At 48.8% G+C, this 13,780-nt stretch overlaps 1 long non-coding RNA gene across 2 annotated transcripts in view; it reads left to right on the top strand.

Moving 5' to 3' along the window:
- Window positions 1-13,780, top strand: part of LOC140458915 (uncharacterized) — a 71,344-nt gene that overhangs the window by 31,311 nt on the left and 26,253 nt on the right. For both annotated transcript variants that reach the window (XR_011953740.1, XR_011953738.1), the window contains exon 2: window positions 5,587-5,713. This is a non-coding gene — a long non-coding RNA (uncharacterized lncRNA). The remainder of the gene's footprint in view (window positions 1-5,586; window positions 5,714-13,780) is intronic.

Raw genomic sequence — 13,780 nt, 5'->3', positions numbered from 1 at the left:
GAATAATCCTGCGGCGTGAGGGTGGTCAATATTATTTGTGAACAATCCTGTGACCTGAGGATGGCCAAAACTGTGTGGGAATTGTCCTGTGGCCTGAGGATGGTCAGTTCTGTGTGGGAATAATCCTTTGGCCTGGGGAAGGTCAATACTGTGTTTGAATAATCCTGTACATGGTGAATGCTGAATATTGTGTGTGAATAACCCTTGGATGGTCATTACTGTGTGAGAACAATCCTGTGATCTAAGGGTAGTGAGTATTGTCTGTGAATAATCCTGCAGCCTGAGGGTGATCAATACACTGTGTGAACAATCCTGTGGCCTGAGAATGGTCAAACCTGTGTATGAATAAAACTGAGACCTGTAAATGGTCAAGACAGTGTGTTCATTAATCCTGTGGCCTAATGGTGGTCAATACTGTGTTTAAGTAATCCTGTGACCTGGGAATGTTTGTTTATTTTTTTTGAGTATCCCTGTGTACTGAGGATGGTCAACACTGTGTGGGAATAATCCTGTGGCCTGAGAATGGTCAATACTGGATGTAAATAATCCTGGGAAGTATGAATGCTCAATACTGTGTGGGAATAATCCTGTGGCCTGATGATGGTCAGTACTTTATGTGAATAATTATGTTATGTGAGGATGGTCAGTATATTGGGTGAGTAATCCTGTGGCCTGATGATGGTCAGTACCTTGTGAAAATAATCCTGTGGCCTGAGGATCATCAATACTGTGTGTGAAAAATCCTGTGGTTTGAGGTAAGTCAATACTGTATATGAATAATCCTGTGTCCTGATAATGATCAATACCGTGTGTAAATAATCCTGTGGTCTGAGGATGGTCAATACTGTGTGTCACTAATCCTGTGGCCTGTGAATCATCAACACAGTGTGTGAATAATCCTGTGCCTTTAAAGTGACAAGGCAGTGGGTTCAAAAATCCTGTGGCCGTAGACTGGTCAATACTGTGTGCAAATAATCCTGTGGCCTGTGAACGGTCAATACTGTGTGTGAATTATCCTTGGACAATGAATGGTCAATACTGTGTGTGAATAATCCTCTGGCTGTTAATCATCAATACTGTGTGTGAATAACTCTTAGCCTGAAGATGGTCAAAACTATGTGATTAATCCTGTTGCCTGTGGTTGTTCAATACTGCGGGTGAAAAATCCTGTGGCCTGTGGATGGTCATTTCTGTTTGTTAATAATACTGTGTCCTGAGGATGGTCAATACTGTGTGTGAATAATCCTGTGCACTGCGACTGCTCAATACTCTGTATGAATAAACCTGTGGCCTGAGAGTAGTCAATAAAGTGTGGGAATAATCCAGTGGCCTAAAGATAGTCCATACTGTGTGTGAATAAAGCTGTGGCCTGTGAATGGTTAATACTGTGTGTTAATAATCTGTGGCATGTGGATGGTCAATACTGTTGTGAATAATCTTGTGGCCGGAGGCTGGTTAATACAGTGTGTGAATAATCTTGAGGTCTGATGATGGTCAATACCGTGAATAATCTTGTGCCCTGAGGGTGTTCAATATTGTGTGTGAATAAACCTGTGGCCTGTGACGGTCAATGCTGTGTGTGAATTATCCTTAGACAGTAAATTGTCAATATTGTGTGTGAATGACCTTTGGCCTGAGGATGGTCAATACTGTGTGTGAACAATCCTGTGGCCTGAGGGTGGTCAAAACTGCGTGTGAACAATCCTGTGGCCTGTGAACCATTAATACTGTGGTCTAATAATAATAGTATGGCCTGTGGATGGACTATACAAAGTGTTGAATAATCCTGTGCAATGTGAATGCTCAATACTGTGTGTGAATAACCCTGTGTACTATGAATGCTCAATAATGTGTGTGAATAATACTGTGGCCTGTGCATGGGCAATACTGTCTGTGAATAATCCTGTGACCTGTAAGTGGTCAAAACCGTGTGTTCATTAATCCTCTGGCCGGAGGATGATCAATACTATGTGTGATTAATCCTGTGTCCTAAGAATTTTGAATATTGTTTGTGAATATTCCTGTGGCTGGAGGTTGGTCAATACTGTGTGTGATTTATCCTCTGGCGTGTGAATCATTAGTACTGCGTGTGAATAACCCTTGGCCTGAGGATGATCAAAACTGTGTGTGAGTAATCCTGTGGCCTAAGAATGATCAATACGATGTGTGATTAATCCTATTGCCTGAGGTTGTTCAATCCTGTGTGAGAATAATCCTGTTACCTGTAAATGGTCAATGTTTGTGTGAATAATCCTGTGGGCTGTGAATGGTCAATACTGTGAGTAAATAATCCTGTGGACTGAGGATGGTCAACACGATGTACAATTAATCCTTTGGACTGTCAATGGTCAATACTGTGTGTGCATAATCCTGTGGCCTGAGGGTGGTCAATATTGTATGTGAATAATCGTCCGGCCTGATGATGGTCAATGATGTGTAGGAGTAATCCTGTAGCCTGTGAATCATCAATACTGTGTGGGAATAGACCTTTGCCTGATGATGGTCAATACTGAGTGTGAATAATTCTGTGCGCTGTGACCGCTCAATACTCTGCGTGAATAAACATGTGGCCTGAGTGTAGTCAACACTATGTTTTAATAATCTGTGGCCTGTGCATAGTCAATACTGTTTGTTAATAATACTGCATCCTGTGAATGGTCAATACTGTGTGTGAATAATCCTGTGGCCTGAGGGTAGTCAATACTGTGTTTGGGTAATCCTGTGACCTGTAAATGTTCAAGACAGTGTGTTCAAAAATCCTGTGACCATAGGCTGGTCAATACAGTGTGTGAGAAATCCTGTGACCCGAGGATGGTCAATACTCTGTGTGTGGATACTCCTGTGGCCTGATAATGATCAATACTGTGTGGGAATAATCCTGTTGCTTGAGGATGTTCAATAATGTGTGTGACTAATCCGGTGGCCTGATGATGGTCAATGCTGTGTGGTCATAAGCCTGTGGCCTGTGAATCGTCAGTACTGTGTATGAGTAATAATGTGGCCTGTGGATGGTCAATGCTGTGTGTTAATAATCTGTGGTCTCTGCATGGTCATTTCTGTTTGTTAATTATACTGTGGCCTGTGCATGGTTAATAGAGTATGAATAATTCTGTGCGCTGTGAATGCTCAAAACTGTGTGAATAATCCTGTGTCCTGAGGACGGTCAATACAGTGTGTGAATTATCCTTTGGCCTGTAATTCGTAAATACTTTATGTAAATGCTCTTGTGGGCTGAGGGTGGTCAATAGTGTGTATGAAAAATCCTGTGGCCACTGACGTGGTGGTTTTGGATGAGCAACTGGTTGATCCTCTCCCTCCAATGTCCCTCCCTACCTCTGCAAACCCCTCCAACTGCAGCAGTCTGTACTGGCTTTGTAACACCGTTCAGGCCCTGACCACTCCCTGTAACACTCTCACCACCTCCAGCACCTTCATCTCTCCCTGTTCCTGTCACGTCATTAAACCCTGACAATGATTCCCGTTCCACCTGCCCTCTTCCTGCTCGCAGACCCTTTGCAATCCCTTTAAAACTTACTCTTAAAGCACGCTCTCACTTCTGGATTTTAAGCACGTTTTGCTGATCTTGTTTGCCTCATAATCTAATATGATCCATTTTGTCCTGAGTGAGGGACAGGAGTGAGTTTCTTGTTGAGGTTTTGTCTGTTTTGATGGAATGTACTTTTTTTGAGTGATTTACACTGTTCCTTCAAATGTTTTCCACTGTTCATTTACAGATACATGTTCCAGTCTGTTTAGCCTATTTACCTTGGTCACTTCTCCTGTCAAATGTACGCAATTGGCTATTTTTGTTTTTCATTGTAACTTGTCCTTTCTGTGATTCACTCTAAAACTTTATATTTCTTTAAACTGCACTTTATCACAATTTCCCGGAGGATCTCTCCAGGTGACATTACTCATTCACTAAGTTTCATCACACAACCATCGATCTGACATAGTTATGTCCCTAGCTAATTGCACAATGTATTATTCAAAGAAACACTGAAAAAAAAAATTATCTGTACTTCCCTTCCACTATCACTGTTGCCAGTGTGATTTTCCCAGATTATGCGAATATTGAAGTTTCCCAAAATTATCACAATACCTTTGTTAAAAAATTCCAATTAATTCCTGTTTAATGCAGTAATGTGCAATGAAATGCTGTTCGGTGGCTAAAAGTGTTCTGCTGTTTCTGTCCTTGGCAAGTAGTAGCCAGAATTTACATTCAGACTGACTCTACTTCATGATCTGCGGCCAAATGCTTTCTCTAAAATGCCTTTGTTATCCATTATAGTTCTCGTTGCGCATTTTGCCTGAGTTTCTGCAAGGTTGTGAGCTATTGAATACTTATGTTCACCTTTTGTTCGCCCTGTAACCATGTCTCCCTGGTGTCTAAATTTATTTTATCTCCGTGTCACAAATCCATCTACCTTATTGCAGAGACCTTGTCCATGCGAAAAAAAAGACAATTTACTCTTTCCCAAAATGTCCTGTCACATACCTATTCTCTGATGTACAGGTTAAGTTAAACTCTGTCCCTTTCGGTTCCTTTCTGCTTGTCTTCAGCCAAATTCCCATGCTGTTCCGATGCGTCATCTTTTCTCTTTGGATTTGGAAAGCTCCTTTCACCTGAACCCTGTCCCGGCATCCTCTCTGTCAGTTTAAAGCCCTGTCCATAAACCTACCGACATGATTGGCCAGGACACTGGTCCCAGCGCGGTTCCAGTGGGTCCATCCTAATGGATTATTTTTTTAAAAATCAGGTATGGGATGTGGGTGTCTCTGGCTGACCAGCCTTTCTTGTCCAGCCCGAGCTGCCATTGAGCTGAGTAGCTTGCTCAGCCATTTCAGAGAGTAATTGAGAGGCAAACACTTTGCTGTGGTTATGTAGTGCAGAGCTGAAAATGTGTTGCTGGAAAAACTCAGCAGGTCAGGCAGCATCCAAGGAACAGGAGAATCGACGTGTCGGGCATAAGCCCTTCTTCAGGAATGTAGTGCAGACCATGTTAGGATGGGCAGATGTCCATCTCTGAAGGACAAGTGTACGGGTTTTTTGTACATCAGCAATGATCTCACACTTACATGTGGATTGTTAATTACTATTTTTAAAATTATTGATTTCAAATTCCACCATTTCTGATGGTGGGATTCAAACCTTTCTCCCCTGTACCTTAGTTGAGGTTTTGGATACGTGCTGTAGTAATACCACTCGGCCATCCCCTCACCTGCTCAATGGTTGCCCATCCCTGAACGCTGACACCAGTGCATCATGAAGCTAAACCCGTTTTTCTGACACAATTGTTTGATCTTGATAACTTGCTGCACTCTGGTGATATCACTCAGTCTCTCTCCATATCCTTTACTGTATGGGTCTAATTGCTGCCTCTGTCAGTGTCTCTCACTCAGAATCTCCAGATCCTGAGCCAACAGAATTCTCCACTCCAGAGAGACGCAGCAGCACAGGCCAGGGATGGAAACTGAGATTTTCCAGATCCCTGTGGGACACAGTGCCATTTTCTATGTGTAACCCTCACAGCATCAGTCTAATTTAACATTCTGTCTATCTCTCTGTCTCCTACATGTACTCAGGAAGGTCCTGACTCAATAGACTTCCCAACTGCTGGGTGTCTCGTCAATCATCACATTGAAGATGGTTGGTCAGCCAGAGAGACAAAGAGCAGGGGGATCTGGAGCCTTCAATAAATCCTGCAGGAAGGTAAGATCATTAACAGTGCACAGAGCAGAGAGCAATGAGAGGGCTCCAAACATCAGCTAACAGGACATGACATAGATACAGTGCTGGATGGGGAGCACAATACAGACATACCCCAGGCTCAATCCCTGCCCATAATGTAAGGTCTGTTGTACTAAGACTAACCACACTGTAACACTGAATCTATGTCATATCTTGGTGACCAACGTCTTCAATAATATTTAAAATCCTATAACAGTTGCTATCTTTGTAACCTCCTCCCTTCCTTATAGTCACTTCACTAATTTGAAGCATACTGCACTCCAGCCTACCATTCCGATCACTGTAACTTGCTTCAGTGTCTACAACATGTCTTATCTCAGTAGTCTCCTCCTCTTTAACTGGATACAGAGTCATGTAGCACGGAAACAGAACCTTCACTCCAACTCATCAATTCTGACCATGATTCTTAGACTAAATGTGTCACATTTGCCTGCATTTGGCCCTTATCTCTTCAAACCTTCTCCTCTCCATGTATCTCCCCAAATGTCTTTTCCATGTTGTAATTGTCCACGTTTCTCCATGTGGCCCTGGCAGTCCGTTCCGTCTATGTACCATCCTCTGTGGATAATGTTGCCCCTCAGCTCCCTCTTTAAATCCTTGCTCTCTCACCTCCTGTTTATACCCTCTAGTTTAGGACTCACCTACCCTTGGCTTTTCACCTTACTGAGGCCCCGCATGGTTTTATAAACCTTTATAAGGTCAATCCGTATCCTCCTCTGACCTAAATATTTGCCTTAGGCAATGTTACACATGTCTCCAAATCATATCAAAGCTCTGGACAATGAAGGAAAGTGCGTCATACTGCTTTCACCGCCCTGTCCAACTGCAATGTCACTTCCGAGGAACAATGTAACTGCAGCCCTTGGTGTCTCTCTGTTCGACAACACTGTCCAGGGCCAAACCATTAACTGTGTTAGTCCTCCCTGGTTTGTCTCAACAAAACCCAACACCATACGTCAACTGCATCTTTCATTCCTTGATCCACTGGCCCCGTTGTTCAAGAGCCCCTTTGATAACCATATTCACTGCACACGACGCGATTAATTTGATCATCTGCAAACTTACTAACAATGACTCCCATATTCTCAATCAAATCGTTTATGTAGATGATACATATCAGTGGACCCAGCCCCGATCCTTATAGCACTCCTCTGGTCACAGGCCTCCATTCTGAACAACAATCCTCTCCCACCTCCCTCTGTCTCCTACTGTCAAGCCAATTTTGTATCCAGTTGGCTAGCTCTCCCTGATCCCATGTGATCTAACCTTCTGAACCAGTATATCATGCTAAACCCTGTCAAAGGTCCTGCTGACTTTAGTGTAGACAATGTATGGTCACCACTTCAACAAAAGCAATCAAGTTAGTGAGACCTGACTTTGTACACACAAAGCTGTGCTGACTATCTTTCATCAATCCTTGCCTTTGCAAATGCATGTAACTCCTGCCTGGCAGAATCACTTCCACAACCTACCCATCACTGACCTCTGGCTAATTGGTCTTTAGTTCCCTAGCATTCCATCAGTGTTTCTCAAATAATTGACCAAAACTATATTCTTGTCAGAGTTGTACAGCATGGAAACAGACCCTTCAGTTGGTACTAAACATAATTTCAAACTAAACCCATCTCAGCTGCCTGTTGCTGGCCCATATCCCTCCAAACATTTCCTATTCCCGTACTTAACCAAATGTCTGAAAAACGTTGTTATTGTACCCACATCCACCCCTTTCTCAAGAAGTTCATTCCACACTCAAACCGCCCTCTGTAACAATTTGACCCTCATGTCGTTCTTTTGAAGATCTCTCTCCTCGAACATTAAAAATGTGGACCCTTTTCTTGAGACACCCCCATCCTGGGGAAAATGCAGCTACCGTTAACTCTATCTAAATCTCTCATTATCTTATAAACTTCTATAAGGTCACCTCTCAATCTTGAGGCTCCTGCCATTTTTCAGAACTCAAGCCTTCCATACTCAACAACATCCTGGTAAATCTCTTCTGAACCCCTTGCAGCTGAATAATATCCTCCCTATAACTGGGTGACCAGAGCTGGACAGAGTGTTGCAGAAGAGGCCTCACTGATATTGGTACAATCACAACATGACGTCCCAAATCCTACACTCAATGGACTGAGCAATAGTGTGTTTGTTCTCCCTCGCTGTGTGTGTGCGTGTCCCTCCCTTGCTGTGTGTGTGTGTGTGTGTGTCCCTCCCTCGCTGTGTGTGTGCCTGTCCGTCCTTTGCTCGGTGTGTGTGTGTGTGTGCCTGTCCCTCCTTTGCTCGGGGTATGTGTGTGTGCCTCCCTCGCTGCGTGTGTGTGTGTGTGTCTCCCTCGCTGTGTATGTGTGAGTTCCCCCCTTGCTCTTTGTGTGTGTGTGTGTGTGTCCCTCTTGGTGTGCGTGTGTGCTTGGCCCTCCCTCGTTGTGTGTGCATGTGTCTCCCCCCTCGCTGCGTGCGCGTGTCCCTCTCTTGCTCTGTGTGTGTGTGTGTGTGTGTGTTTGTGTGTGTCCATGTCCCTCCCTGGCTGTGTGTGTGTGTGTGTGTCCCTCTCTTGCTGTGTGTCTGTGTTTGTGTGCTTGAGCATGTGTGTGTCCATCCCTCGCTGTGTGTACGTGTCCCCTCTTGCTGTGAGTATGTGTGACCCTTTTACAGTTAATGTGAGTGTCCTTCCCTTGGTGTGTTTGTGTGTGTGTGTGTGTGTGTGTGTGTCCCTCCCTTGCTTTGTGTCTGTGTGTGTGTGTGTGCGTGTCCCTCTCTTGCTTTGTGCCTGTGTGTGTGCGCGCCTCTTGCTGTGTGCATACGTGTCACTCCCTCGCTCTGTGTGTGTGTGTGTGTCCCTCCCTTGTGTGTGTGTGTGTGTGTGTGTGTGTGTGTGTGTGTGTGTGTGTGTGTGTGTGTGTGTGTGTCCCTCCCGTGTGTGTGTGTGTGTGTGTGTCCCTCCCTTGTGTGTGTGTGTGTCCCTCCCGTGTGTGTGTGTGTGTGTGTGTGTGTGTGTGTGTGTGTGTGTGTGTGTGTCCCTCCCTTGTGTGTGTGTGTGTGTGTGTCCCTCCCTTGTGTGTGTGTGTGTGTGTGTGTGTGTGTCCCTCCCTTGCTTTTTGTGCGTATCCCCACCATTGTATGTCCGCATCGCCCCTCGCTGTGTGAGTGCCTGTCCCCCCTGGCTGTGTGTGCGTGTGTCCCTCCCTCGTCATGTCTGTGCGTGTCCCCTCTTCCTGAGTGTGCGTGCCCCTTTGCAATTTCTGTGCACATGCCCTCCCCCTCGCCGTGTGTCTGCTTGTCCATCCTTCCCTGTGTGTGTGCGTGTCCCTCCCTTGCTGTTTATGTGCGTGTCCCTCTCTCGCTCTGTGTGTTTGTGTACATCCCTTCCTCGCTGTGTGTGTGCATGTCCTTCCCTCGCTCTGTGTGTGTGTGTGTGTGTGTGTGTGTGTGTGTGTGTGTGTGTGTGTGTGTGTGTGTGTGTCCCTCCCTGGCTGTGTGTGTGTGTCCCTCCCTGGCTGTGTGTGTGCATGTCCTTCCCTCGCTGTGTGTGCATGTCCCTCCCTGGCTGTGTGTGTGTGCGTGTCCCACTCTCACTGTGTGTGTCTGTGTTTGTGTGCTTGCGCATGTGTGTGTGTCCCTCCCTCACTGTGTGTGTGTGTGTGTGTATATGTATGCATTTCAATTCCTCACTGTGCCTGTGTGTCCCTCCCACGCTGTGTGCATGTGTGTGTCCCTCCCTCACTTTGTGTGTGTGTGTCCCTCTTGCTGTGTATGCGTCTCACTCCCTCGCTGCGCACGTGTGTGTGTGTGTGTGTGTGTGTGTGTGTGTGTGTGTGTGTGTGTGTGTCCCTCCCTTGCTCTTTGTGTATATCCCCCTTGCAGTATGAGTGCATGTCCCCCCTTGCTGTGTGTGCGTGTGTCCCTCCCTCACCGTGTCAGTGCGTGTCCCCTCTACTGTGATTGCCCCCTCTCACTTTCTGTGCACATTTCCTCCCCCTCGCTGTGTGTGTCCCTCCTTCCCTGTGTGTGTGTGTGTGTCCGTCCCTCGCTGTGTGTGTTTGTGTATGACCCTCCATCGCTGTGTGTGTGCATGTCCTTCTCTCCCTCCTGTGTGTGTGTGTGTGTGTGTGTGTGTGTCCCTCCCTTGCTCTTGTATATATCCCCCTTGCTGTGTGAGTGCATGTCCCCCTTTGCTGTGTGTGCGTGTGTCCCTCCCTCGCCGTGTCTCTGTGTGTCCCTTTCACTTTCTGTGCACATTTCTTCCCCCTCGCCGTGTGTGTGCTTGCCCCTCCTTCCCTGTGTGTGTGTTTGTGTGTGTGTGTGTGTGTGTGTGTGTGTGTGTGTGTGCATGTCCCTCCCTGGATGTGTGTGCGCCTGTCACTCACTTGCTGTCTGTATGTGTCCGTCCCTTGTGTGTGTGTGTCCCTCCATTGCTCTTTATGGATATCCCCCTCACTGTGTGTGCGCATCTCCCCTCGGTGTGTGAGTGCATGTCCCCCCCTTGCTGTGTGTGCGTATGTCCCTCCCTTGCTGTGCCTGTGCATGTCCCCTCTCGTTGTGTGTGCGTGCACCCTCTCAATTTCTGTGCACATGTCCTCCCCCTCGCCGTGTGTCTGCTTGTCCCTCCTTCCCTGTGTGTGTGCGTGTCCCTCCCTCACTGTGTGTGCGCGTATCCCTCCCTCGCTGCGTGTCTCAGCACGTCCCTCCCTCGCTGTGTGTGTGTCCCTTCCCCCCCGTTTGTGTGTATGTGTCACATCCTCACAGTCTGTGTTTGTGTGTGTCCCCTTCACTGCACGTCCCTTACTCGCTGTTTGTGTGTGTGTCACTCCATCGCGTTATGTGTATGTGTCTCTCTCTCTCACTGTGTGTGTGTGCATGTCCCTCCCTCGCTCTGTGTGTGTGTGTGTGTGTGTGTGTGTGTGTGTGTGTGTGTGTGTGTAAGTGTGTCTCTGTCCCACGTTGTGTGTATACATGTCCCTCCCTTGCTCTGTGTATGTGTGAGATCCCCCCCCTTGCTGTCTGTGTGTGTGTCCCTCTTGCTGTGTGTGTGCGTGGCCCTCCCTCACTGCATGTGCATGTGTCTCCCCCTCACTGTGTGTGCGTGTCCTCTCTTGCTCTGTGTGTGTTTGTGTGTGACCCTCCCTCGCTGTGTGTGCATATCCCTCCCTGGCTGTGTGTGTGCGTATCCCTCTCTTGCTCTGTGTGAGTGTGTGTGTGTGTCCCTGAAGATGTGCACGTGTGTGTGTGTCTCACCCTCGCTGTGTGTGCGTGCGTGTCCCTCCCTCGCTGTGTGTGTGTGCGTGTGTCTCCCCCTCACTGTGTTTGCGAGTGTTCCTCTCTTGCTCTGTGTGTGCATGTTTGTGTGCGTGTGTCTCTCCCTCGCTGTGTGTGTGTCCCTCTCTCGTTGTGTGTGTCTGTGTTTGTGTGCTTGCGCATGTCCCTCCCTCACTGTGTGTGTGTCCCCCACTTGCTGTGAGTATGTGTGTCCCTCTTGCAGTGTATGTGTGTGTCCCTCCCTCGCTGTGTGTGTGTGTGTGTGTCCCACTCTCGCTGTGTGTGCGTGTCCCTCCCTCGCTGTGTGTCTGTTTGTATCCCCTTAACTGTGTGTATATGTTCGTGTCCCACCCTCGCTTTGTGTGTGTGTGTGTGTGTGTGTCCCTCTTGCTCTGTGTGCGCGTGTCACTCCCTCGCTCTTTGTGTGTGTGTGTGTGTGTCCCTCTTGCTCTGTGTGCGCGTGTCACTCCCTCGCTCTTTGTGTGTGTGTGTGTGTCCCTCCATTGCTCTTTGTGTATATCCCCTCACTGTGTGTGCGCTTCTCCCCTCGCTGTGAGTGCATGTCCCGCCTCGCTATGTGCGCGTGTCCCTCCCTTGCCTGTGCGTGTCCTCTCTCGCTGTGCGTGCATGTCCCCTCTCAATTTCTGTGCACATGCCCTCCCCCTCACCGTGTGTGTGCTTTTCCCTCCTTCCCTGTGTGTGTGTGTCCTACCCTTGCTGTGTATGCAAGTGTCCCTCCCTCGCTGTGTGTGTACATGTCCTTCCCTCGCTGTGTTTGTGTGCCCCTCGCACGCTGTGTGTGCATGTCCTTCCCTCCCTCGCTCTGTGTGTGTGTGTGTGTGTGTGTGTGTGTCCCCTTCCCTCCCTCGCTGTGTGTGTGTGTGTGTGTGTGTGTGTGTGTGTGTGTGTGTGTGTGTGTGCGCGCGCGCGCGCTCCTCCCTCGGTGTGTGCGTGCGCGTGTCCCTCCCTCGCTCGCTGCGTGTGTGTATGTGTCCCTCCCTCGCTGTGTGTCTGCGGGTAACCCCCTCACTCTGTGTAGTGCGCGTGTCCCTCCCTCGCTATGTGTGTGTATGTGTCCCTCCCTCGCTGTGTGTCTACGGGTAACCCCCTCACTCTGTGTAGTGCGCGTGTCCCTCCCTCGCTATGTGTGTGTGTGTGTCTCTCCCTCGCTGTGTGTCTGCGGTAACCCCCTCACTCTGTGTGTTTGCGTATCGCTCCCTCGCTGTGCGTGTCCCTCCCTTGCTGTGTGTGCACGTGTCCCTCCCTCGCTGTGTGTGTGTGTATCTGTGCGTGTCCTTCCCTCGCTTTGCGTGTGTGTCCGTCCCTTGTGTGTGAGTGTGTGCCCACCTTGCTGTGTGCGTGTGTTCCACTCTTGCCATGTCTGTGTGTCCTCTCTCGCTGTGTGTGCGTGCCCCCTCTCAATTTCTGTGCACATGCCCTCCCCCTTGACATGTGTGTGCTTATAGCTACTTCGCGGTGTGTGCATGTCCCTCCCTTGCAGTGTATGTGCATGTCCCTCCCTCACTGTGTGTGTGTGTGTACTCCCCTCACCATAAGTGTGTGTGTTTGTCCCTTCCTCACTGTGTGTGTGCGTCTCTCCCTTGCTCTGTATTTGTGTTTGTGTGTGTGTGTGTCCCTCCTTCGCTTTATGTGTGCGTGTCCCCGTCCCTCGCTGTGTGTATGTGCACATCCCTCCCTCGCTGTGTGTGTGTGTCCCTCCCTCGCCATGTGTCTGTCTGTATTCCCCTCACTGGGTGTGTGTTTGTGTGTCCCTCCTTCGCTTTGTGTGTGTGTGTCCCTCCCTCGCCGTGTGACTGTGTGTATGTGCGTGTCCCTCCATCGCTCTGTGTGTGTATGTGTGTATGTTTGTGCGTGTCCCTCCCTTGCTTTGCGTGTGTGTACCCCCTCTCAATTTCTGTGCACATGCCCTCCCCCTCGCAATGTGTGTGCTTGTCCCTCCTTTGCTGTGTGTCCCTCCCTCGCTGTGTGTGTGTGTGTGTGTGTGTGTGTGTGTGTGTCTGTCTGTGTCTTTGCTGTGTGTCTGTGCTTGTCCCTCCTTCGCTGTGTGTGTTTGTCCCTCCCTCGTTGTGTGTGCGTATCCCTTTCTTGCTGTGTGTATGCGTGTCCCTCCCTCGCTGTGTTTGTGTGCGCGTCCCCCCCTTGCTGTTTGTGTGCGTGTCCCTTCCTTGCTGTGTGTGTGTCTCTTCCTCATTGTGTGTGTGTGTGTCCCTTCCTCGCTGTGTGTGTGCGTGTCCCCCTCGCTGTGTGCGCGTGTCCCTCCTCGCTGTGTGTGTGCATGTCCTCCCCTCGCTGTGTCTGTGTGTGTGCGGATGCATGTCCCCCCCCCCTTCGCTGTGTGTGTGTGTGTGTCCCTCCCTTGTGTGTGTGTGTGTGTCCCTCCCTTGCTTTTTGTGCGTATCCCCACCATTGTATGTCCGCATCGCCCCTCACTGTGTGAGTGCCTGTCCCCCCTGGCTGTGTGTGCGTGTGTCCCTCCCTCGTCATGTCTGTGCGTGTCCCCTCTCCCTGAGTGTGCGTGCCCCTTTGCAATTTCTGTGCACATGCCCTCCCCCTCGCCGTGTGTCTGCTTGTCCATCCTTCCCTGTGTGTGTGCGTGTCCCTCCCTTGCTGTTTATGTGTGTGTCCCTCTCTCGCTCTGTGTGTTTGTGTACATCCCTCCCTGGCTGTGTGTGTGCATGTCCTTCCCTCGCTGTGTGTGCATGTCCCTCCCTGGCTGTGTGTGTGTGCGTGTCCCACTCTCACTGTGTGTGTCTGTGT

This window comes from Chiloscyllium punctatum, chromosome 34, assembly GCF_047496795.1.
Source record: "Chiloscyllium punctatum isolate Juve2018m chromosome 34, sChiPun1.3, whole genome shotgun sequence".
In the NCBI taxonomy this organism is placed as follows: domain Eukaryota; kingdom Metazoa; phylum Chordata; class Chondrichthyes; order Orectolobiformes; family Hemiscylliidae; genus Chiloscyllium; species Chiloscyllium punctatum.
Note: the sequence above shows the minus strand (reverse complement) of the source record. Positions and strands in the feature narration are given on the sequence as shown.